This window comes from Oncorhynchus keta, chromosome 37 (assembly GCF_023373465.1).
Source record: "Oncorhynchus keta strain PuntledgeMale-10-30-2019 chromosome 37, Oket_V2, whole genome shotgun sequence".
In the NCBI taxonomy this organism is placed as follows: Eukaryota; Metazoa; Chordata; class Actinopteri; order Salmoniformes; family Salmonidae; genus Oncorhynchus; species Oncorhynchus keta.
The window spans coordinates 19,401,587-19,426,993 of NC_068457.1; the positions used below are offsets into that span (position 1 = coordinate 19,401,587).

Below are 25,407 nucleotides of genomic sequence, written 5' to 3' on the forward strand. Positions count from 1 at the left end.
GTAGGTCCAACTGATAATAACCATCTCAGAAAAGCAAGTTGCAGTGGTGGAAAAATGACCTAATTGTCATACTTGAGTAAAAGTAAAGATACCTTAATAGAATTACTATTTTATTGAACCTTTATTTAACTTGGAAAGTCAGTTGAGGACAAATTTTATTTACAATGACGGCCTACTGCGGAACAGTGGGTTAACTGCCTTGTTCAAGGGCAGAACTACAGATTTTTACATTGTCAGCTCAGGGATTCGATCCAGAAACGTTTTGGTTACTGGCACAATGCTCTAACCACTAAGCTACCTGCTGGTTACTGGCACAATGCTCTAACCACTAAGCTACCTGCCACCCTTTGAAAAATGACTAAAGTAAAAGTGAAAGTCACCCAGTAAATCACTACTTGAGTAAAAGTCTAAAAGTATTGGGTTTAAAATATACTTACGTATCAAAAGTAAATGTAATTGCTCAAATATTCTCAAGTATCCGAAGTAAAAGTGAAAGTCTAATTAATTTATAATTCCTTATATTAATAAAACCAGGGGCACACTCCAACACCCAGACATCATTTACAAACAAAGCATTTGTGTTCAGAGATAGTAGGGATGACCAAGGATGTTCTCTTGACAAGTGCCTGAATTGGACCATTTTCCTGTCTGCTAAGCATTTAAAATGTAACGAGTACTTTTGGGTGTCAGGAAAAATGTATGGAGTAAAAAGTACATTCTTTTCTTTAGGAATGTAGTGAAGTAAAAGTATAAATAGCAAAGTAAAGTACAGATACCTTGAGTACAGGTTGCTACCATGTAGAATCTCATGTGTACAAAGTGAAATTCTAACTCCAAATCAAAGTGGAGTCATTATCATAGAGCAACACATTAACAGACAGGTCATGTTGTGAGTACGGATTTACAAAGAACATAATGTAAAGGTTTTCATTTGGAAATGAATTACTAATCTAATCTATAGAGCTTTATTAAGAACTATTATAAAGCACACCCTAGTGATGCATTAATCATGTATTACTAATTAGTGTAACATTTAAATGCATGTTGTAAACCTACATCGAGTGTCTCGCACAAGACTGAGGTGCCAAGCGATCACTGTACTAATTAGTTTGCAATTATGTTTAATAACTTCTCTGGAAGCCAATCTTCTTCCAGTCGAGGAGCAGAGGCAGGCTGTCTGATGCAAATACCATACAGCCTAGAGAAGAAGGTACTCCACTGTACACACGCAGGAGAGGAGGACTTCTGGGTAAAATATAGGCTTTCACAGCCAATACTACTTTAAAGGTGCAAAGGTGAGGATCTGATTGATGATGATTTTTGGCCAATAAAATATTTCACATTCTGAAATATTCCGAGTATGGGGGAGAGAGAATGACATGGTGCTAAGTGGGATATGACTAAAGTATATGTATCCCTCTAACTGACACATGTTCAATATTGGCCTGCAGCAATATCCGACTTGAGTAGACAACAGGGGAGGAGAGACAACAGGGGAAACAACAGGAGAGGAGAGACAACAGGGCAAACAACAAGAGAGACAGCAGGAGAGACAACAGAAGAGGATAGACAACAGGGGAGACAACAGGGGAGACAACAGGAGAGACAACAGGTGAGACAACAGGACAGACACCAGGAGAGACAACAAAAGAGACAACAGGGGAGACAACAGGGGAGACAACAGGAGACACAACAGGAGAGACAACAGGAGAGACAACACGGGAGACAAAAGGGGAGACAACAGGGGAGACAACAGGAGAGACAACAGGAGAGACAACAGGGGAGACAACAGGGGAGACAACAGGAGAGACAACAAGAGAGACAACAGGGGAGACAACAGGGGAGACAACAGGAGAGACAACAGAAGAGGAGAGACAACAGGAGAGACAACAGGGGAGACAACAGGGGAGACAACAGGAGACACAACAGGACAGACACCAGGAGAGACAACAAAAGAGACAACAGGGGAGACAACAGGGGAGACAACAGGAGTCACAACAGGAGAGACAACAGGGGAGACAACAGGGGAGACAACAGGAGAGACAACAGGAGAGACAACAGGGGAGACAACAGGGGAGACAACAGGGGAGACAACAGGAGAGACAACAGGAGAGACAACAGGGGAGACAACAGGGGAGACAACAGGGGAGACAACAGGAGAGACAACAGGAGAGACAACAGGAGAGACAATAGGGGAGACAACAGGAGAGACAACAGGAGAGACAATAGGGGAGACAACAGGAGAGGAGAGACAACAGGAGAGACAACAAGAGAGACAACAGGAGAGACAACAAGAGAGACAACAGGAGAGACAACAGGAGAGACAACAGGAGAGACAATAGGGGAGACAACAGGAGAGGAGAGACAACAAGAGAGACAACAGGGGAGACAACAGGGGAGAAAACAGGAGAGACAATAGGGGAGACAACAGGAGAGGAGAGACAACAGGAGAGACAACAAGAGAGACAACAAGAGAGACAACAGGAGAGACAATAGGGGAGACAACAGGAGAGGAGAGACAACAGGAGAGACAACAAGAGAGACAACAGGAGAGACAACAGGAGAGACAATAGGGGAGACAACAGGAGAGGAGAGACAACAGGAGAGACAACAAGAGAGACAACGGAGGAGACAACAGGCGAGAAAACAGGAGAGACAACAGGAGAGACAATAGGGGAGACAACAGGAGAGGAGAGACAACAGGAGAGACAACAGGAGAGACAACAGGAGAGACAACAGGGGAGACAACAGGAGAGACAATAGGGGAGACAACAGGAGAGACAACAGGAGAGACAATAGGGGAGACAACAGGAGAGGAGAGACAACAGGAGAGACAACAGGAGAGACAACAGAGGAGACAACAGGAGAGACAACAGGAGAGACAACCGGGGGAGACAACAAGGGGAGAAAACAGGAGAGACAACAAATTATCTGACTAAACCGTTGACAACTGCTATAGTGATCTCCCCTGAGTCCATGGCAACGCAGCGAGTGTCAGGGTTCCTCTGGTTCTTGGCTCGGGCCCTGGAGTCAGAGTGTGTGTGTATGTGTGAGTGTGTGAGTGTGTGCTTGGGGCGGAGGGGCTGGGAGTCGTCAGGCAGTGAGTGAGCGCCATGTGATTTGGAGCAACGCCCATCCCCTCTATGCTAATAAGAGTAATCAGTGCCCCCATACCAGGTACCAGTCCGATAGAACCACAGAGACATGGCACAGCCCCTACTGCCTACCCACCAGCCACCCACACTGTTTACCCACAACAACCTGGAACACACACAAACACACACACACACACACACACGCACACACACACACACACACACACACACACACACACACACACACACACACACACACACACACACACACACACACACACACACACACACACACACACACACACACACACACACACACACACACACACACACACACACACACACACACACACACACACACACACACAATGAGAGTTAATGAGCGGGAAACATGGTCAATACTGTACAATTGATCACCATTGTCCGACGACTGTGGGGTATCGATTGGGTTGCTGTTCAGTAATGGCTCATTAGACATGTCTTATAGATGTACATGAATAAACACACAATCACACCTAATGTACGCTACCACAAACAAACACTGTTTCAGTATCAAAGTGATTGCTGCCTTGGTTGATTTCATCTAGAGTGCTTCTTAATATACACATTCTGCATTAAATGATTGAACTTCTGGCAGCGCTACTGGAGGTAGCTGCATATTGTGTCATTCATATTATTGTTATAGCCTAGATCAGGCCTGGGCAACTCCAGTCCTCTGGGGCCTGATTGGTGTCACACCTGACTCCAATAATCAACTAATCATGATCTTCAGTTAAAAATGTAATTAGTTTAAATCAGGTGTGTTTGCTAGGGAGGAGGGGGAAACAGTGACATCAATCAGGCCCCCGAGGACTGGAATCTCCCAGGCCTGTCCTAGATCAACCTTTAAGGCTGGTTTACAGTCTGTCTGTCGACATGTCTGTAGACAATTGTCGCGGCGACGTTAACGTTCTATTGTCGTCTGAAAAAATATAAAGGCAAAACAACAGCCTCTGCATGACATCAGCAGCCCAGTGCTCCAGATAGCATACTGTCTCTATTTGAACACCAATAAGCCCATCCATTTATAAAATTAATTCAGTAAATGTCGACGTAAAAAGCCAGGCAGCTAAAAGCAATTTTTTAAACAATGTTTTGGTTCGTTGCTAGTTAGCTAGTTGGCTAGTTAGCTAGTTGGCTAGCCAGTTGAAATAATGAACAGAGTATTGCCGACAACATCTTCATTTTAGCTACTTTTTATTCATTATTCATTACTACAGGAAAACAAACCCACAACACCATCATTATTTACAAGGTAATGGGGAGAGTACAGGAAACAGCTGACAGTTGTGAGTGTGACTAAATAAAATTAGGTCATTCTATCTGAGAATTATAAAAGTCCTGCATCGTCTTGTCACATGACGATTTGGTCTGGTTGCAGTGGCAGTCCGGTAACCATGACAACGTTCCGACAGTCGCAGAGACTTAACATTTTCTCATGTCTGTGCGACAAGGAAACCGACAGGCTCAGCGACAGTCTACAAGCATTCCACCTGAGTACAAATTAAATGTTGTTTAGAGCAGCATACCTGTCGATAGACAAAGAATAAACCAGCCTTTTCATGGAAGGTCTCTGCACTGGATTAGAAAAACAACTCTGGTTTGTTTTCAGAGAAAATACATTAACGACAAACTGCAAGCTCGGGAAAAGTGGAATAACTCTAAGAGCCCACAGCAAATTGCTTGCTTTGTTGCAGCGGTCAGCATGGGCAGTTTTAGTGGGGGCTGTTATGAACCATGGAGACCACAACCTCTCATGACAGGCAGTGGTGCAGACAGACAGACAGACAGACAGACAGACAGACAGACAGACAGACAGACAGACAGACAGACAGGCAGGCAGGCAGGCAGGCAGGCAGGCAGCCAGGCAGGCAGGCAGGCAGGCAGGCAGCCATGATAGTTGCGGGCAGACAGGCGTCTACAACTTCCAGGGTCTGAACACTGCTCCTATAGAAAACAGGCCCTGAGGTGATTCCTGGCCAGATCACTGCTTCCTGAGGCCCAGTTGCATGAAAATATACCCCCTACCACCACTCTGCAGGCCTGCCAGGAAACCAACCCAGCCTCCCAGACTGCCGTCTGTCCGGAGGAAGTACACCACCTCTCTCTCTCTCTCTCTCTCTCTCTCTCTCTCTCTCTCTCTCTCTCTCTCTCTCTCTCTCTCTCTCTCTCTCTCTCTCTCTCTCTCTCTCTCTCTCTCTCTCTCTCTCTCTCTCTCTCTCTCTCTCTCTCTCTCTCTCAGTGTTGGCAGTTAGTGTGCTGTGCTCTGCTCACCAGGGAGAGATGAGGGGGTGGATGGAAGCTAGAGGACGGAGGCTGGGTGAGCTGGTTTCGGACGTTGGCGGGGGAAGCCAGCCTGCTCCTGCTCTGCCCTGGACGACTGGGCACTTTTGTCTCTCTGTGGAAAGTCTCCTGAGGCCTGTGCTTGGAATAGAACCTCTTGTCCTGCCTGGACCTGAAGTCCTGAACTCCAATCAGCAGTTTCACTCACAACAACCACAACAACAACACCACCACAATCTCTCCCACAAGCACCAGTCTTGCTGTATCCTACACAGAGGTTACTGAGCAAGCCCACCTCCACAGTATCCAGTCTTGCAGTATCCTACACAGAGGTTACTGAGCAAGCCCACCTCCACAGTATCCAGTCTTGCTGTATCCTACACAGAGGTTACTGAGCAAGCCCACCTCCACAGTATCCAGTCTTGCTGTATCCTACACAGAGGTTACTGAGCAAGCCCACCTCCACAGTATCCAGTCTTGCTGTATCCTACACAGAGGTTACTGAGCAAGCCCACCGCCACAGTATCCAGTCTTGCTGTATCCTACACAGAGGTTACTGAGCAAGCCCACCTCCACAGTATCCAGTCTTGCTGTATCCTACACAGAGGTTACTGAGCAAGCCCACCTCCACAGTATCCAGTCTTGCTGTATCCTACACAGAGGTTACTGAGAAACCCACCTCCACAGTATCCAGTCTTGCTGTATCCTACACAGAGGTTACTGAGCAAGCCCACAGCCACAGTATCCAGTCTTGCTGTATCCTACACAGAGGTTACTGAGCAAGCCCACAGCCACAGTATCCAGTCTTGCTGTATCCTACACAGAGGTTACTGAGCAAGCCCACAGCCACAGTATCCAGTCTTGCTGTATCCTACACAGAGGTTACTGAGCAAGCCCACCTCCACAGTATCCAGTCTTGCTGTATCCTACACAGAGGTTACTGAGCAAGCCCACAGCCACAGTATCCAGTCTTGCTGTATCCTACACAGAGGTTACTGAGCAAGCTCACAGCCACAGTATCCAGTCTTGCTGTATCCTACACAGAGGTTACTGAGCAAGCTCACAGCCACATTATCCAGTCTTGCTGTATCCTACACAGAGGTTACTGAGCAAGCCCACCGCCACAGTATCCAGTCTTGCTGTATCCTACACAGAGGTTACTGAGCAAGCCCACCTCCACAGTATCCAGTCTTGCTGTATCCTACACATAGATTACTGAGCAAGCCCACCTCCACAGTATCCAGTCTTGCTGTATCCTACACAGAGGTTACTGAGCAAGCCCACTGCCACAGTATCCAGTCTTGCTGTATCTTACACAGAGGTTACTGAGCAAGCCCACCGCCACAGTATCCAGTCTTGCTGTATCCTACACAGAGGTTACTGAGCAAGCCCACAGCCACAGTATCCAGTCTTGCTGTATCCTACACAGAGGTTACTGAGCAAGCCCACCGCCACAGTATCCAGTCTTGCTGTATCCTACACAGAGGTTACTGAGCAAGCCCACAGCCACAGTATCCAGTCTTGCTGTATCCTACACAGAGGTTACTGAGCAAGCCCACCTCCACAGTATCCAGTCTTGCTGTATTCTACACAGAGGTTACTGAGCAAGCCCACCTCCACAGTATCCAGTCTTGCTGTATCCTACACAGAGGTTACTGAGCAAGCCCACCTCCACAGTATCTAGTCTTGCTGTATCCTACACAGAGGTTACTGAGCAAGCTCACAGCCACAGTATCCAGTCTTGCTGTATCCTACACAGAGGTTACTGAGCAAGCTCACAGCCACAGTATCCAGTCTTGCTGTATCCTACACAGAGGTTACTGAGCAAGCCCACAGCCACAGTATCCAGTCTTGCTGTATCCTACACAGAGGTTACTGAGCAAGCCCACAGCCACAGTATCCAGTCTTGCTGTATCCTACACAGAGGTTACTGAGCAAGCCCACAGCCACAGTATCCAGTCTTGCTGTATCCTACACAGAGGTTACTGAGCAAGCCCACCTCCACAGTATCTAGTCTTGCTGTATCCTACACAGAGGTTACTGAGCAAGCCCACAGCCACAGTATCCAGTCTTGCTGTATCCTACACAGAGGTTACTGAGCAAGCCCACAGCCACAGTATCCAGTCTTGCTTGCTGTATCCTACACAGAGGTTACTGAGCAAGCCCACCTCCACAGTATCCAGTCTTGCTGTATCCTACACAGAGGTTACTGAGCAAGCCCACAGCCACAGTATCCAGTCTTGCTGTATCCTACACAGAGGTTACTGAGCAAGCCCACAACCACAGTATCCAGTCTTGCTGTATCCTACACAGAGGTTACTGAGCAAGCCCACAGCCACAGTATCCAGTCTTGCTGTATCCTACACAGAGGTTACTGAGCAAGCCCACAGCCACAGTATCCAGTCTTGCTGTATCCTACACAGAGGTTACTGAGCAAGCCCACAGCCACAGTATCCAGTCTTGCTGTATCCTACACAGAGGTTACTGAGCAAGCCCACCTCCACAGTATCCAGTCTTGCTGTATCCTACACAGAGGTTACTGAGCAAGCCCACCTCCACAGTATCCAGTCTTGCTGTATCCTACACAGAGGTTACTGAGCAAGCCCACCTCCACAGTATCCAGTCTTGCTGTATCCTACACAGAGGTTACTGAGCAAGCCCACCTCCACAGTATCCAGTCTTGCTGTATCCTACACAGAGGTTACTGAGCAAGCCCACAGCCACAGTATCCAGTCTTGCTGTATCCTACACAGAGGTTACTGAGCAAGCCCACCGCCACAGTATCCAGTCTTGCTGTATCCTACACAGAGGTTACTGAGCAAGCCCACAGCCACAGTATCCAGTCTTGCTGTATCCTACACAGAGGTTGCTGAGCAAGCCCACCGCCACAGTATCCAGTCTTGCTGTATCCTACACAGAGGTTACTGAGCAAGCCCACAGCCACAGTATCCAGTCTTGCTGTATCCTACACAGAGGTTACTGAGCAAGCCCACCTCCACAGTATCCAGTCTTGCTGTATCCTACACAGAGGTTACTGAGCAAGCCCACAGCCACAGTATCCAGTCTTGCTGTATCCTACACAGAGGTTACTGAGCAAGCCCACCTCCACAGTATCCAGTCTTGCTGTATCCTACACAGAGGTTACTGAGCAAGCCCACCTCCACAGTATCCAGTCTTGCTGTATCCTACACAGAGGTTACTGAGCAAGCCCACCTCCACAGTATCCAGTCTTGCTGTATCCTACACAGAGGTTACTGAGCAAGCCCACCGCCACAGTATCCAGTCTTGCTGTATCCTACACAGAGGTTACTGAGCAAGCCCACCTCCACAGTATCCAGTCTTGCTGTATCCTACACAGAGGTTACTGAGCAAGCCCACCTCCACAGTATCCAGTCTTGCTGTATCCTACACAGAGGTTACTGAGCAAGCCCACTGCCACAGTATCCAGTCTTGCTGTATCCTACACAGAGGTTACTGAGCAAGCCCACAGCCACAGTATCCAGTCTTGCTGTATCCTACACAGAGGTTACTGAGCAAGCCCACAGCCACAGTATCCAGTCTTGCTGTATCCTACACAGAGGTTACTGAGCAAGCCCACCGCCACAGTATCCAGTCTTGCTGTATCCTACACAGAGGTTACTGAGCAAGCCCACAGCCACAGTATCCAGTCTTGCTGTATCCTACACAGAGGTTACTGAGCAAGCCCACCTCCACAGTATCCAGTCTTGCTGTATCCTACACAGAGGTTACTGAGCAAGCCCACAGCCACAGTATCCAGTCTTGCTGTATCCTACACAGAGGTTACTGAGCAAGCCCACCTCCACAGTATCCAGTCTTGCTGTATCCTACACAGAGGTTACTGAGCAAGCCCACCTCCACAGTATCCAGTCTTGCTGTATCCTACACAGAGGTTACTGAGCAAGCCCACCTCCACAGTATCCAGTCTTGCTGTATCCTACACAGAGGTTACTGAGCAAGCCCACAGCCACAGTATCCAGTCTTGCTGTATCCTACACAGAGGTTACTGAGCAAGCCCACCTCCACAGTATCCAGTCTTGCTGTATCCTACACAGAGGTTACTGAGCAAGCCCACAGCCACAGTATCCAGTCTTGCTGTATCCTACACAGAGGTTACTGAGCAAGCCCACCTCCACAGTATCCAGTCTTGCTGTATCCTACACAGAGGTTACTGAGCAAGCCCACAGCCACAGTATCCAGTCTTGCTGTATCCTACACAGAGGTTACTGAGCAAGCCCACCTCCACAGTATCCAGTCTTGCTGTATTCTACACAGAGGTTACTGAGCAAGCCCACCTCCACAGTATCCAGTCTTGCTGTATCCTACACAGAGGTTACTGAGCAAGCCCACCTCCACAGTATCTAGTCTTGCTGTATCCTAAACAGAGGTTACTGAGCAAGCCCACAGCCACAGTATCCAGTCTTGCTGTATCCTACACAGAGGTTACTGAGCAAGCTCACAGCCACAGTATCCAGTCTTGCTGTATCCTACACAGAGGTTACTGAGCAAGCTCACAGCCACAGTATCCAGTCTTGCTGTATCCTACACAGAGGTTACTGAGCAAGCCCACAGCCACAGTATCCAGTCTTGCTGTATCCTACACAGAGGTTACTGAGCAAGCCCACCTCCACAGTATCCAGTCTTGCTGTATCCTACACAGAGGTTACTGAGCAAGCCCACAGCCACAGTATCCAGTCTTGCTGTATCCTACACAGAGGTTACTGAGCAAGCCCACCTCCACAGTATCCAGTCTTGCTGTATCCTACACAGAGGTTACTGAGCAAGCCCACAGCCACAGTATCCAGTCTTGCTGTATCCTACACAGAGGTTACTGAGCAAGCCCACAGCCACAGTATCCAGTCTTGCTGTATCCTACACAGAGGTTACTGAGCAAGCCCACCTCCACAGTATCCAGTCTTGCTGTATCCTACACAGAGGTTACTGAGCAAGCCCACCTCCACAGTATCCAGTCTTGCTGTATCCTACACAGAGGTTACTGAGCAAGCCCACAGCCACAGTATCCAGTCTTGCTGTATCCTACACAGAGGTTACTGAGCAAGCCCACAGCCACAGTATCCAGTCTTGCTGTATCCTACACAGAGGTTACTGAGCAAGCCCACAGCCACAGTATCCAGTCTTGCTGTATCCTACACAGAGGTTACTGAGCAAGCCCACAGCCACAGTATCCAGTCTTGCTGTATCCTACACAGAGGTTACTGAGCAAGCCCACAGCCACAGTATCCAGTCTTGCTGTATCCTACACAGAGGTTACTGAGCAAGCCCACAGCCACAGTATCCAGTCTTGCTGTATCCTACACAGAGGTTACTGAGCAAGCCCACAGCCACAGTATCCAGTCTTGCTGTATCCTACACAGAGGTTACTGAGCAAGCCCACAGCCACAGTATCCAGTCTTGCTGTATCCTACACAGAGGTTACTGAGCAAGCCCACCTCCACAGTATCCAGTCTTGCTGTATCCTACACAGAGGTTACTGAGCAAGCCCACCTCCACAGTATCCAGTCTTGCTGTATCCTACACAGAGGTTACTGAGCAAGCCCACCTCCACAGTATCCAGTCTTGCTGTATCCTACACAGAGGTTACTGAGCAAGCCCACCTCCACAGTATCCAGTCTTGCTGTATCCTACACAGAGGTTACTGAGCAAGCCCACCTCCACAGTATCCAGTCTTGCTGTATCCTACACAGAGGTTACTGAGCAAGCCCACCTCCACAGTATCCAGTCTTGCTGTATCCTACACAGAGGTTACTGAGCAAGCCCACAGCCACAGTATCCAGTCTTGCTGTATCCTACACAGAGGTTACTGAGCAAGCCCACAGCCACAGTATCCAGTCTTGCTGTATCCTACACAGAGGTTACTGAGCAAGCCCACAGCCACAGTATCCAGTCTTGCTGTATCCTACACAGAGGTTACTGAGCAAGCCCAGCCACAGTATCCAGTCTTGCTGTATCCTACACAGAGGTTACTGAGCAAGCCCACAGCCACAGTATCCAGTCTTGCTGTATCCTACACAGAGGTTACTGAGCAAGCCCACCTCCACAGTATCCAGTCTTGCTGTATCCTACACAGAGGTTACTGAGCAAGCCCACAGCCACAGTATCCAGTCTTGCTGTATCCTACACAGAGGTTACTGAGCAAGCCCACCTCCACAGTATCCAGTCTTGCTGTATCCTACACAGAGGTTACTGAGCAAGCCCACCTCCACAGTATCCAGTCTTGCTGTATCCTACACAGAGGTTACTGAGCAAGCCCACAGCCACAGTATCCAGTCTTGCTGTATCCTACACAGAGGTTACTGAGCAAGCCCACCTCCACAGTATCCAGTCTTGCTGTATCCTACACAGAGGTTACTGAGCAAGCCCACAGCCACAGTATCCAGTCTTGCTGTATCCTACACAGAGGTTACTGAGCAAGCCCACAGCCACAGTATCCAGTCTTGCTGTATCCTACACAGAGGTTACTGAGCAAGCCCACCTACCACAGTATCCAGTCTTGCTGTATCCTACACAGAGGTTACTGAGCAAGCCCACAGCCACAGTATCCAGTCTTGCTGTATCCTACACAGAGGTTACTGAGCAAGCCCAGCCACAGTATCCAGTCTTGCTGTATCCTACACAGAGGTTACTGAGCAAGCCCACAGCCACAGTATCCAGTCTTGCTGTATCCTACACAGAGGTTACTGAGCAAGCCCACCTCCACAGTATCCAGTCTTGCTGTATCCTACACAGAGGTTACTGAGCAAGCCCACAGCCACAGTATCCAGTCTTGCTGTATCCTACACAGAGGTTACTGAGCAAGCCCACCTCCACAGTATCCAGTCTTGCTGTATCCTACACAGAGGTTACTGAGCAAGCCCACAGCCACAGTATCCAGTCTTGCTGTATCCTACACAGAGGTTACTGAGCAAGCCCACCTCCACAGTATCCAGTCTTGCTGTATCCTACACAGAGGTTACTGAGCAAGCCCACAGCCACAGTATCCAGTCTTGCTGTATCCTACACAGAGGTTACTGAGCAAGCCCACAGCCACAGTATCCAGTCTTGCTGTATCCTACACAGAGGTTACTGAGCAAGCCCACAGCCACAGTATCCAGTCTTGCTGTATCCTACACAGAGGTTACTGAGCAAGCCCACAGCCACAGTATCCAGTCTTGCTGTATCCTACACAGAGGTTACTGAGCAAGCCCACCTCCACAGTATCCAGTCTTGCTGTATCCTACACAGAGGTTACTGAGCAAGCCCACCTCCACAGTATCCAGTCTTGCTGTATCCTACACAGAGGTTACTGAGCAAGCCCACCTCCACAGTATCCAGTCTTGCTGTATCCTACACAGAGGTTACTGAGCAAGCCCACCTCCACAGTATCCAGTCTTGCTGTATCCTACACAGAGGTTACTGAGCAAGCCCACCAGCCACAGTATCCAGTCTTGCTGTATCCTACACAGAGGTTACTGAGCAAGCCCACCTCCACAGTATCCAGTCTTGCTGTATCCTACACAGAGGTTACTGAGCAAGCCCACCTCCACAGTATCCAGTCTTGCTGTATCCTACACAGAGGTTACTGAGCAAGCCCACCTCCACAGTATCCAGTCTTGCTGTATCCTACACAGAGGTTACTGAGCAAGCCCACCTCCACAGTATCCAGTCTTGCTGTATCCTACACAGAGGTTACTGAGCAAGCCCACCTCCACAGTATCCAGTCTTGCTGTATCCTACACAGAGGTTACTGAGCAAGCCCACCTCCACAGTATCCAGTCTTGCTGTATCCTACACAGAGGTTACTGAGCAAGCCCACCTCCACAGTATCCAGTCTTGCTGTATCCTACACAGAGGTTACTGAGCAAGCCCACAGCCACAGTATCCAGTCTTGCTGTATCCTACACAGAGGTTACTGAGCAAGCCCACAGCCACAGTATCCAGTCTTGCTGTATCCTACACAGAGGTTACTGAGCAAGCCCACCTCCACAGTATCCAGTCTTGCTGTATCCTACACAGAGGTTACTGAGCAAGCCCACCTCCACAGTATCCAGTCTTGCTGTATCCTACACAGAGGTTACTGAGCAAGCCCACCTCCACAGTATCCAGTCTTGCTGTATCCTACACAGAGGTTACTGAGCAAGCCCACCTCCACAGTATCCAGTCTTGCTGTATCCTACACAGAGGTTACTGAGCAAGCCCACCTCCACAGTATCCAGTCTTGCTGTATCCTACACAGAGGTTACTGAGCAAGCCCACAGCCACAGTATCCAGTCTTGCTGTATCCTACACAGAGGTTACTGAGCAAGCCCACCTCCACAGTATCCAGTCTTGCTGTATCCTACACAGAGGTTACTGAGCAAGCCCACCTCCACAGTATCCAGTCTTGCTGTATCCTACACAGAGGTTACTGAGCAAGCCCACCTCCACAGTATCCAGTCTTGCTGTATCCTACACAGAGGTTACTGAGCAAGCCCACCTCCACAGTATCCAGTCTTGCTGTATCCTACACAGAGGTTACTGAGCAAGCCCACAGCCACAGTATCCAGTCTTGCTGTATCCTACACAGAGGTTACTGAGCAAGCCCACCTCCACAGTATCCAGTCTTGCTGTATCCTACACAGAGGTTACTGAGCAAGCCCACAGCCACAGTATCCAGTCTTGCTGTATCCTACACAGAGGTTACTGAGCAAGCCCACCTCCACAGTATCCAGTCTTGCTGTATCCTACACAGAGGTTACTGAGCAAGCCCACCTCCACAGTATCCAGTCTTGCTGTATCCTACACAGAGGTTACTGAGCAAGCCCACCTCCACAGTATCCAGTCTTGCTGTATCCTACACAGAGGTTACTGAGCAAGCCCACCTCCACAGTATCCAGTCTTGCTGTATCCTACACAGAGGTTACTGAGCAAGCCCACAGCCACAGTATCCAGTCTTGCTGTATCCTACACAGAGGTTACTGAGCAAGCCCACAGCCACAGTATCCAGTCTTGCTGTATCCTACACAGAGGTTACTGAGCAAGCCCACAGCCACAGTATCCAGTCTTGCTGTATCCTACACAGAGGTTACTGAGCAAGCCCACAGCCACAGTATCCAGTCTTGCTGTATCCTACACAGAGGTTACTGAGCAAGCCCACAGCCACAGTATCCAGTCTTGCTGTATCCTACACAGAGGTTACTGAGCAAGCCCACAGCCACAGTATCCAGTCTTGCTGTATCCTACACAGAGGTTACTGAGCAAGCCCACAGCCACAGTATCCAGTCTTGCTGTATCCTGCACAGAGGTTACTGAGCAAGCCCACAGCCACAGTATCCAGTCTTGCTGTATCCTACACAGAGGTTACTGAGCAAGCCCACCTCCACAGTATCCAGTCTTGCTGTATCCTACACAGAGGTTACTGAGCAAGCCCACCTCCACAGTATCCAGTCTTGCTGTATCCTACACAGAGGTTACTGAGCAAGCCCACCTCCACAGTATCCAGTCTTGCTGTATCCTACACAGAGGTTACTGAGCAAGCCCACAGCCACAGTATCCAGTCTTGCTGTATCCTACACAGAGGTTACTGAGCAAGCCCACCTCCACAGTATCCAGTCTTGCTGTATCCTACACAGAGGTTACTGAGCAAGCCCACAGCCACAGTATCCAGTCTTGCTGTATCCTACACAGAGGTTACTGAGCAAGCCCACAGCCACAGTATCCAGTCTTGCTGTATCCTACACAGAGGTTACTGAGCAAGCCCACAGCCACAGTATCCAGTCTTGCTGTATCCTACACAGAGGTTACTGAGCAAGCCCACCTCCACAGTATCCAGTCTTGCTGTATCCTACACAGAGGTTACTGAGCAAGCCCACCTCCACAGTATCCAGTCTTGCTGTATCCTACACAGAGGTTACTGAGCAAGCCCACAGCCACAGTATCCAGTCTTGCTGTATCCTACACAGAGGTTACTGAGCAAGCCCAGCCACAGTATCCAGTCTTGCTGTATCCTACACAGAGGTTACTGAGCAAGCCCACCTCCACAGTATCCAGTCTTGCTGTATCCTACACAGAGGTTACTGAGCAAGCCCACAGCCACAGTATCCAGTCTTGCTGTATCCTACACAGAGGTTACTGAGCAAGCCCACCTCCACAGTATCCAGTCTTGCTGTATCCTACACAGAGGTTACTGAGCAAGCCCACCTCCACAGTATCCAGTCTTGCTGTATCCTACACAGAGGTTACTGAGCAAGCCCACCTCCACAGTATCCAGTCTTGCTGTATCCTACACAGAGGTTACTGAGCAAGCCCACCTCCACAGTATCCAGTCTTGCTGTATCCTACACAGAGGTTACTGAGCAAGCCCACCTCCACAGTATCCAGTCTTGCTGTATCCTACACAGAGGTTACTGAGCAAGCCCACCTCCACAGTATCCAGTCTTGCTGTATCCTACACAGAGGTTACTGAGCAAGCTCACAGCCACAGTATCCAGTCTTGCTGTATCCTACACAGAGGTTACTGAGCAAGCCCACCGCCACAGTATCCAGTCTTGCTGTATCCTACACAGAGGTTACTGAGCAAGCCCACCTCCACAGTATCCAGTCTTGCTGTATCCTACACAGAGGTTACTGAGCAAGCCCACCTCCACAGTATCCAGTCTTGCTGTATCCTACACAGAGGTTACTGAGCAAGCCCACCTCCACAGTATCCAGTCTTGCTGTATCCTACACAGAGGTTACTGAGCAAGCCCACAGCCACAGTATCCAGTCTTGCTGTATCCTACACAGAGGTTACTGAGCAAGCCCACCTCCACAGTATCCAGTCTTGCTGTATCCTACACAGAGGTTACTGAGCAAGCCCACCTCCACAGTATCCAGTCTTGCTGTATCCTACACAGAGGTTACTGAGCAAGCCCACCTCCACAGTATCCAGTCTTGCTGTATCCTACACAGAGGTTACTGAGCAAGCCCACCTCCACAGTATCCAGTCTTGCTGTATCCTACACAGAGGTTACTGAGCAAGCCCACCTCCACAGTATCCAGTCTTGCTGTATCCTACACAGAGGTTACTGAGCAAGCCCACCTCCACAGTATCCAGTCTTGCTGTATCCTACACAGAGGTTACTGAGCAAGCCCACCTCCACAGTATCCAGTCTTGCTGTATCCTACACAGAGGTTACTGAGCAAGCCCACAGCCACAGTATCCAGTCTTGCTGTATCCTACACAGAGGTTACTGAGCAAGCCCACCTCCACAGTATCCAGTCTTGCTGTATCCTACACAGAGGTTACTGAGCAAGCCCACCTCCACAGTATCCAGTCTTGCTGTATCCTACACAGAGGTTACTGAGCAAGCCCACAGCCACAGTATCCAGTCTTGCTGTATCCTACACAGAGGTTACTGAGCAAGCCCCCAGCCACAGTATCCAGTCTTGCTGTATCCTACACAGAGGTTACTGAGCAAGCCCACCTCCACAGTATCCAGTCTTGCTGTATCCTACACAGAGGTTACTGAGCAAGCCCACAGCCACAGTATCCAGTCTTGCTGTATCCTACACAGAGGTTACTGAGCAAGCCCACAGCCACAGTATCCAGTCTTGCTGTATCCTACACAGAGGTTACTGAGCAAGCCCACCTCCACAGTATCCAGTCTTGCTGTATCCTACACAGAGGTTACTGAGCAAGCCCACAGCCACAGTATCCAGTCTTGCTGTATCCTACACAGAGGTTACTGAGCAAGCCCACCTCCACAGTATCCAGTCTTGCTGTATCCTACACAGAGGTTACTGAGCAAGCCCACCTCCACAGTATCCAGTCTTGCTGTATCCTACACAGAGGTTACTGAGCAAGCCCACCTCCACAGTATCCAGTCTTGCTGTATCCTACACAGAGGTTACTGAGCAAGCCCACAGCCACAGTATCCAGTCTTGCTGTATCCTACACAGAGGTTACTGAGCAAGCCCACAGCCACAGTATCCAGTCTTGCTGTATCCTACACAGAGGTTACTGAGCAAGCCACACCTCCACAGTATCCAGTCTTGCTGTATCCTACACAGAGGTTACTGAGCAAGCCCACAGCCACAGTATCCAGTCTTGCTGTATCCTACACAGAGGTTACTGAGCAAGCCCACCTCCACAGTATCCAGTCTTGCTGTATCCTACACAGAGGTTACTGAGCAAGCCCACCTCCACAGTATCCAGTCTTGCTGTATCCTACACAGAGGTTACTGAGCAAGCCCACCGCCACAGTATCCAGTCTTGCTGTATCCTACACAGAGGTTACTGAGCAAGCCCACCTCCACAGTATCCAGTCTTGCTGTATCCTACACAGAGGTTACTGAGCAAGCCCACCTCCACAGTATCCAGTCTTGCTGTATCCTACACAGAGGTTACTGAGCAAGCCCACCTCCACAGTATCCAGTCTTGCTGTATCCTACACAGAGGTTACTGAGCAAGCCCACCTCCACAGTATCCAGTCTTGCTGTATCCTACACAGAGGTTACTGAGCAAGCCCACCTCCACAGTATCCAGTCTTGCTGTATCCTACACAGAGGTTACTGAGCAAGCCCACCTCCACAGTATCCAGTCTTGCTGTATCCTACACAGAGGTTACTGAGCAAGCCCACAGCCACAGTATCCAGTCTTGCTGTATCCTACACAGAGGTTACTGAGCAAGCCCACAGCCACAGTATCCAGTCTTGCTGTATCCTACACAGAGGTTACTGAGCAAGCCCACAGCCACAGTATCCAGTCTTGCTGTATCCTACACAGAGGTTACTGAGCAAGCCCACAGCCACAGTATCCAGTCTTGCTGTATCCTACACAGAGGTTACTGAGCAAGCCCACAGCCACAGTATCCAGTCTTGCTGTATCCTACACAGAGGTTACTGAGCAAGCCCACCTCCACAGTATCCAGTCTTGCTGTATCCTACACAGAGGTTACTGAGCAAGCCCACCGCCACAGTATCCAGTCTTGCTGTATCCTACACAGAGGTTACTGAGCAAGCCCACCTCCACAGTATCCAGTCTTGCTGTATCCTACACAGAGGTTACTGAGCAAGCCCACCTCCACAGTATCCAGTCTTGCTGTATCCTACACAGAGGTTACTGAGCAAGCCCACCTCCACAGTATCCAGTCTTGCTGTATCCTACACAGAGGTTACTGAGCAAGCCCACCTCCACAGTATCCAGTCTTGCTGTATCCTACACAGAGGTTACTACACAGAGGTTACTGGAGCAAGCCCACCTCCACAGTATCCAGTATTGCTGTATCCTACACAGAGGTTACTGAGCAAGCCCACCTCCACAGTATCCAATCTTGCTGTATCCTACACAGAGGTTACTGAGCAAGCCCACCTCCACAGTATCCAGTCTTGCTGTATCCTACACAGAGGTTACTGAGCAAGCCCACAGCCACAGTATCCAGTCTTGCTGTATCCTACACAGAGGTTACTGAGCAAGCCCACCTCCACAGTATCCAGTCTTGCTGTATCCTACACAGAGGTTACTGAGCAAGCCCACCTCCACAGTATCCAGTCTTGCTGTATCCTACACAGAGGTTACTGAGCAAGCCCACCTCCACAGTATCCAGTCTTGCTGTATCCTACACAGAGGTTACTGAGCAAGCCCACCTCCACAGTATCCAGTCTTGCTGTATCCTACACAGAGGTTACTGAGCAAGCCCACCTCCACAGTATCCAGTCTTGCTGTATCCTACACAGAGGTTACTGAGCAAGCCCACCTCCACAGTATCCAGTCTTGCTGTATCCTACACAGAGGTTACTGAGCAAGCCCACCTCCACAGTATCCAGTCTTGCTGTATCCTACACAGAGGTTACTGAGCAAGCCCACCTCCACAGTATCCAGTCTTGCTGTATCCTACACAGAGGTTACTGAGCAAGCCCACCTCCACAGTATCCAGTCTTGCTGTATCCTACACAGAGGTTACTGAGCAAGCCCACCTCCACAGTATCCAGTCTTGCTGTATCCTACACAGAGGTTACTGAGCAAGCCCACCTCCACAGTATCCAGTCTTGCTGTATCCTACACAGAGGTTACTGAGCAAGCCCACCTCCACAGTATCCAGTCTTGCTGTATCCTACACAGAGGTTACTGAGCAAGCCCACCTCCACAGTATCCAGTCTTGCTGTATCCTACACAGAGGTTACTGAGCAAGCCCACCTCCACAGTATCCAGTCTTGCTGTATCCTACACAGAGGTTACTGAGCAAGCCCACAGCCACAGTATCCAGTCTTGCTGTATCCTACACAGAGGTTACTGAGCAAGCCCACAGCCACAGTATCCAGTCTTGCTGTATCCTACACAGAGGTTACTGAGCAAGCCCACCTCCACAGTATCCAGTCTTGCTGTATCCTACACAGAGGTTACTGAGCAAGCCCACCTCCACAGTATCCAGTCTTGCTGTATCCTACACAGAGGTTACTGAGCAAGCCCACCTCCACAGTATCCAGTCTTGCTGTATCCTACACAGAGGTTACTGAGCAAGCCCACCTCCACAGTATCCAGTCTTGCTGTATCCTACACAGAGGTTACTGAGCAAGCCCACCTCCACAGTATCCAGTCTTGCTGTATCCTACACAGAGGTTACTGAGCAAGCCCACCTCCACAGTATCCAGTCTTGCTGTATCCTACACAGAGGTTACTGAGCAAGCCCACCTCCACAGTATCCAGTCTTGCTGTATCCTACACAGAGGTTACTGAGCAAGCCCACCTCCACAGTATCCAGTCTTGCTGTATCCTACACAGAGGTTACTGAGCAAGCCCACCTCCACAGTATCCAGTCTTGCTGTATCCTACACAGAGGTTACTGAGCAAGCCCACCTCCACAGTATCCAGTCTTGCTGTATCCTACACAGAGGTTACTGAGCAAGCCCACCTCCACAGTATCCAGTCTTGCTGTATCCTACACAGAGGTTACTGAGCAAGCCCACCTCCACAGTATCCAGTCTTGCTGTATCCTACACAGAGGTTACTGAGCAAGCCCACCTCCACAGTATCCAGTCTTGCTGTATCCTACACAGAGGTTACTGAGCAAGCCCACCTCCACAGTATCCAGTCTTGCTGTATCCTACACAGAGGTTACTGAGCAAGCCCACAGCTCCACAGTATCCAGTCTTGCTGTATCCTACACAGAGGTTACTGAGCAAGCCCACAGCCACAGTATCCAGTCTTGCTGTATCCTACACAGAGGTTACTGAGCAAGCCCACCTCCACAGTATCCAGTCTTGCTGTATCCTACACAGAGGTTACTGAGCAAGCCCACCTCCACAGTATCCAGTCTTGCTGTATCCTACACAGAGGTTACTGAGCAAGCCCACAGCCACAGTATCCAGTCTTGCTGTATCCTACACAGAGGTTACTGAGCAAGCCCACCTCCACAGTATCCAGTCTTGCTGTATCCTACACAGAGGTTACTGAGCAAGCCCACCTCCACAGTATCCAGTCTTGCTGTATCCTACACAGAGGTTACTGAGCAAGCCCACCTCCACAGTATCCAGTCTTGCTGTATCCTACACAGAGGTTACTGAGCAAGCCCACCTCCACAGTATCCAGTCTTGCTGTATCCTACACAGAGGTTACTGAGCAAGCCCACCTCCACAGTATCCAGTCTTGCTGTATCCTACACAGAGGTTACTGAGCAAGCCCACCTCCACAGTATCCAGTCTTGCTGTATCCTACACAGAGGTTACTGAGCAAGCCCACCTCCACAGTATCCAGTCTTGCTGTATCCTACACAGAGGTTACTGAGCAAGCCCACCACCACAGTATCCAGTCTTGCTGTATCCTACACAGAGGTTACTGAGCAAGCCCACCTCCACAGTATCCAGTCTTGCTGTATCCTACACAGAGGTTACTGAGCAAGCCCACCTCCACAGTATCCAGTCTTGCTGTATCCTACACAGAGGTTACTGAGCAAGCCCACTCCACAGTATCCAGTCTTGCTGTATCCTACACAGAGGTTACTGAGCAAGCCCACCAGCCACAGTATCCAGTCTTGCTGTATCCTACACAGAGGTTACTGAGCAAGCCCACCTCCACAGTATCCAGTCTTGCTGTATCCTACACAGAGGTTACTGAGCAAGCCCACCTCCACAGTATCCAGTCTTGCTGTATCCTACACAGAGGTTACTGAGCAAGCCCACCTCCACAGTATCCAGTCTTGCTGTATCCTACACAGAGGTTACTGAGCAAGCCCACCTCCACAGTATCCAGTCTTGCTGTATCCTACACAGAGGTTACTGAGCAAGCCCACCTCCACAGTATCCAGTCTTGCTGTATCCTACACAGAGGTTACTGAGCAAGCCCACCTCCACAGTATCCAGTCTTGCTGTATCCTACACAGAGGTTACTGAGCAAGCCCACCTCCACAGTATCCAGTCTTGCTGTATCCTACACAGAGGTTACTGAGCAAGCCCACCTCCACAGTATCCAGTCTTGCTGTATCCTACACAGAGGTTACTGAGCAAGCCCACAGCCACAGTATCCAGTCTTGCTGTATCCTACACAGAGGTTACTGAGCAAGCCCACAGCCACAGTATCCAGTCTTGCTGTATCCTACACAGAGGTTACTGAGCAAGCCCACAGCCACAGTATCCAGTCTTGCTGTATCCTACACAGAGGTTACTGAGCAAGCCCACAGCCACAGTATCCAGTCTTGCTGTATCCTACACAGAGGTTACTGAGCAAGCCCACCTCCACAGTATCCAGTCTTGCTGTATCCTACACAGAGGTTACTGAGCAAGCCCACCTCCACAGTATCCAGTCTTGCTGTATCCTACACAGAGGTTACTGAGCAAGCCCACCTCCACAGTATCCAGTCTTGCTGTATCCTACACAGAGGTTACTGAGCAAGCCCACCTCCACAGTATCCAGTCTTGCTGTATCCTACACAGAGGTTACTGAGCAAGCCCACCTCCACAGTATCCAGTCTTGCTGTATCCTACACAGAGGTTACTGAGCAAGCCCACCTCCACAGTATCCAGTCTTGCTGTATCCTACACAGAGGTTACTGAGCAAGCCCACCTCCACAGTATCCAGTCTTGCTGTATCCTACACAGAGGTTACTGAGCAAGCCCACCTCCACAGTATCCAGTCTTGCTGTATCCTACACAGAGGTTACTGAGCAAGCCCACCTCCACAGTATCCAGTCTTGCTGTATCCTACACAGAGGTTACTGAGCAAGCCCACCTCCACAGTATCCAGTCTTGCTGTATCCTACACAGAGGTTACTGAGCAAGCCCACAGCCACAGTATCCAGTCTTGCTGTATCCTACACAGAGGTTACTGAGCAAGCCCACAGCCACAGTATCCAGTCTTGCTGTATCCTACACAGAGGTTACTGAGCAAGCCCACAGCCACAGTATCCAGTCTTGCTGTATCCTACACAGAGGTTACTGAGCAAGCCCACAGCCACAGTATCCAGTCTTGCTGTATCCTACACAGAGGTTACTGAGCAAGCCCACCTCCACAGTATCCAGTCTTGCTGTATCCTACACAGAGGTTACTGAGCAAGCCCACCTCCACAGTATCCAGTCTTGCTGTATCCTACACAGAGGTTACTGAGCAAGCCCACCTCCACAGTATCCAGTCTTGCTGTATCCTACACAGAGGTTACTGAGCAAGCCCACCTCCACAGTATCCAGTCTTGCTGTATCCTACACAGAGGTTACTGAGCAAGCCCACCTCCACAGTATCCAGTCTTGCTGTATCCTACACAGAGGTTACTGAGCAAGCCCACCTCCACAGTATCCAGTCTTGCTGTATCCTACACAGAGGTTACTGAGCAAGCCCACCTCCACAGTATCCAGTCTTGCTGTATCCTACACAGAGGTTACTGAGCAAGCCCACCTCCACAGTATCCAGTCTTGCTGTATCCTACACAGAGGTTACTGAGCAAGCCCACCTCCACAGTATCCAGTCTTGCTGTATCCTACACAGAGGTTACTGAGCAAGCCCACCTCCACAGTATCCAGTCTTGCTGTATCCTACACAGAGGTTACTGAGCAAGCCCACCTCCACAGTATCCAGTCTTGCTGTATCCTACACAGAGGTTACTGAGCAAGCCCACCTCCACAGTATCCAGTCTTGCTGTATCCTACACAGAGGTTACTGAGCAAGCCCACCTCCACAGTATCCAGTCTTGCTGTATCCTACACAGAGGTTACTGAGCAAGCCCACCTCCACAGTATCCAGTCTTGCTGTATCCTACACAGAGGTTACTGAGCAAGCCCACCTCCACAGTATCCAGTCTTGCTGTATCCTACACAGAGGTTACTGAGCAAGCCCACCTCCACAGTATCCAGTCTTGCTGTATCCTACACAGAGGTTACTGAGCAAGCCCACCTCCACAGTATCCAGTCTTGCTGTATCCTACACAGAGGTTACTGAGCAAGCCCACCTCCACAGTATCCAGTCTTGCTGTATCCTACACAGAGGTTACTGAGCAAGCCCACCTCCACAGTATCCAGTCTTGCTGTATCCTACACAGAGGTTACTGAGCAAGCCCACCTCCACAGTATCCAGTCTTGCTGTATCCTACACAGAGGTTACTGAGCAAGCCCACCTCCACAGTATCCAGTCTTGCTGTATCCTACACAGAGGTTACTGAGCAAGCCCACCTCCACAGTATCCAGTCTTGCTGTATCCTACACAGAGGTTACTGAGCAAGCCCACAGCCACAGTATCCAGTCTTGCTGTATCCTACACAGAGGTTACTGAGCAAGCCCACAGCCACAGTATCCAGTCTTGCTGTATCCTACACAGAGGTTACTGAGCAAGCCCACAGCCACAGTATCCAGTCTTGCTGTATCCTACACAGAGGTTACTGAGCAAGCCCACAGCCACAGTATCCAGTCTTGCTGTATCCTACACAGAGGTTACTGAGCAAGCCCACCTCCACAGTATCCAGTCTTGCTGTATCCTACACAGAGGTTACTGAGCAAGCCCACCTCCACAGTATCCAGTCTTGCTGTATCCTACACAGAGGTTACTGAGCAAGCCCACCTCCACAGTATCCAGTCTTGCTGTATCCTACACAGAGGTTACTGAGCAAGCCCACCTCCACAGTATCCAGTCTTGCTGTATCCTACACAGAGGTTACTGAGCAAGCCCACCGCCACAGTATCCAGTCTTGCTGTATCCTACACAGAGGTTACTGAGCAAGCCCACCTCCACAGTATCCAGTCTTGCTGTATCCTACACAGAGGTTACTGAGCAAGCCCACCTCCACAGTATCCAGTCTTGCTGTATCCTACACAGAGGTTACTGAGCAAGCCCACCTCCACAGTATCCAGTCTTGCTGTATCCTACACAGAGGTTACTGAGCAAGCCCACCTCCACAGTATCCAGTCTTGCTGTATCCTACACAGAGGTTACTGAGCAAGCCCACCTCCACAGTATCCAGTCTTGCTGTATCCTACACAGAGGTTACTGAGCAAGCCCACCTCCACAGTATCCAGTCTTGCTGTATCCTACACAGAGGTTACTGAGCAAGCCCACCTCCACAGTATCCAGTCTTGCTGTATCCTACACAGAGGTTACTGAGCAAGCCCACCTCCACAGTATCCAGTCTTGCTGTATCCTACACAGAGGTTACTGAGCAAGCCCACCTCCACAGTATCCAGTCTTGCTGTATCCTACACAGAGGTTACTGAGCAAGCCCACCTCCACAGTATCCAGTCTTGCTGTATCCTACACAGAGGTTACTGAGCAAGCCCACCTCCACAGTATCCAGTCTTGCTGTATCCTACACAGAGGTTACTGAGCAAGCCCACCTCCACAGTATCCAGTCTTGCTGTATCCTACACAGAGGTTACTGAGCAAGCCCACCTCCACAGTATCCAGTCTTGCTGTATCCTACACAGAGGTTACTGAGCAAGCCCACCTCCACAGTATCCAGTCTTGCTGTATCCTACACAGAGGTTACTGAGCAAGCCCACCTCCACAGTATCCAGTCTTGCTGTATCCTACACAGAGGTTACT

The 25,407-nt window shown here is 49.8% G+C and overlaps 1 long non-coding RNA gene across 5 annotated transcripts; it reads left to right on the plus strand.

Moving 5' to 3' along the window:
* Positions 1 to 7,151: 7,151 nt before the first annotated feature.
* Positions 7,152 to 24,625, plus strand: LOC127916729 (uncharacterized). Of its 5 annotated transcripts, none has more exons than XR_008095754.1 (5): positions 7,152 to 7,567; positions 9,658 to 9,712; positions 9,878 to 9,987; positions 17,630 to 17,684; positions 24,522 to 24,625. It is a non-coding gene; the product is annotated as an uncharacterized LOC127916729 (long non-coding RNA). The 5 variants fall into 5 exon arrangements; XR_008095753.1 differs by lacking the exon at positions 24,522 to 24,625 and adding an exon at positions 18,345 to 18,492; XR_008095752.1 differs by lacking the exons at positions 9,878 to 9,987; positions 17,630 to 17,684 and adding an exon at positions 15,869 to 15,978.
* The last annotated feature ends 782 nt before the right edge of the window (positions 24,626 to 25,407 follow it).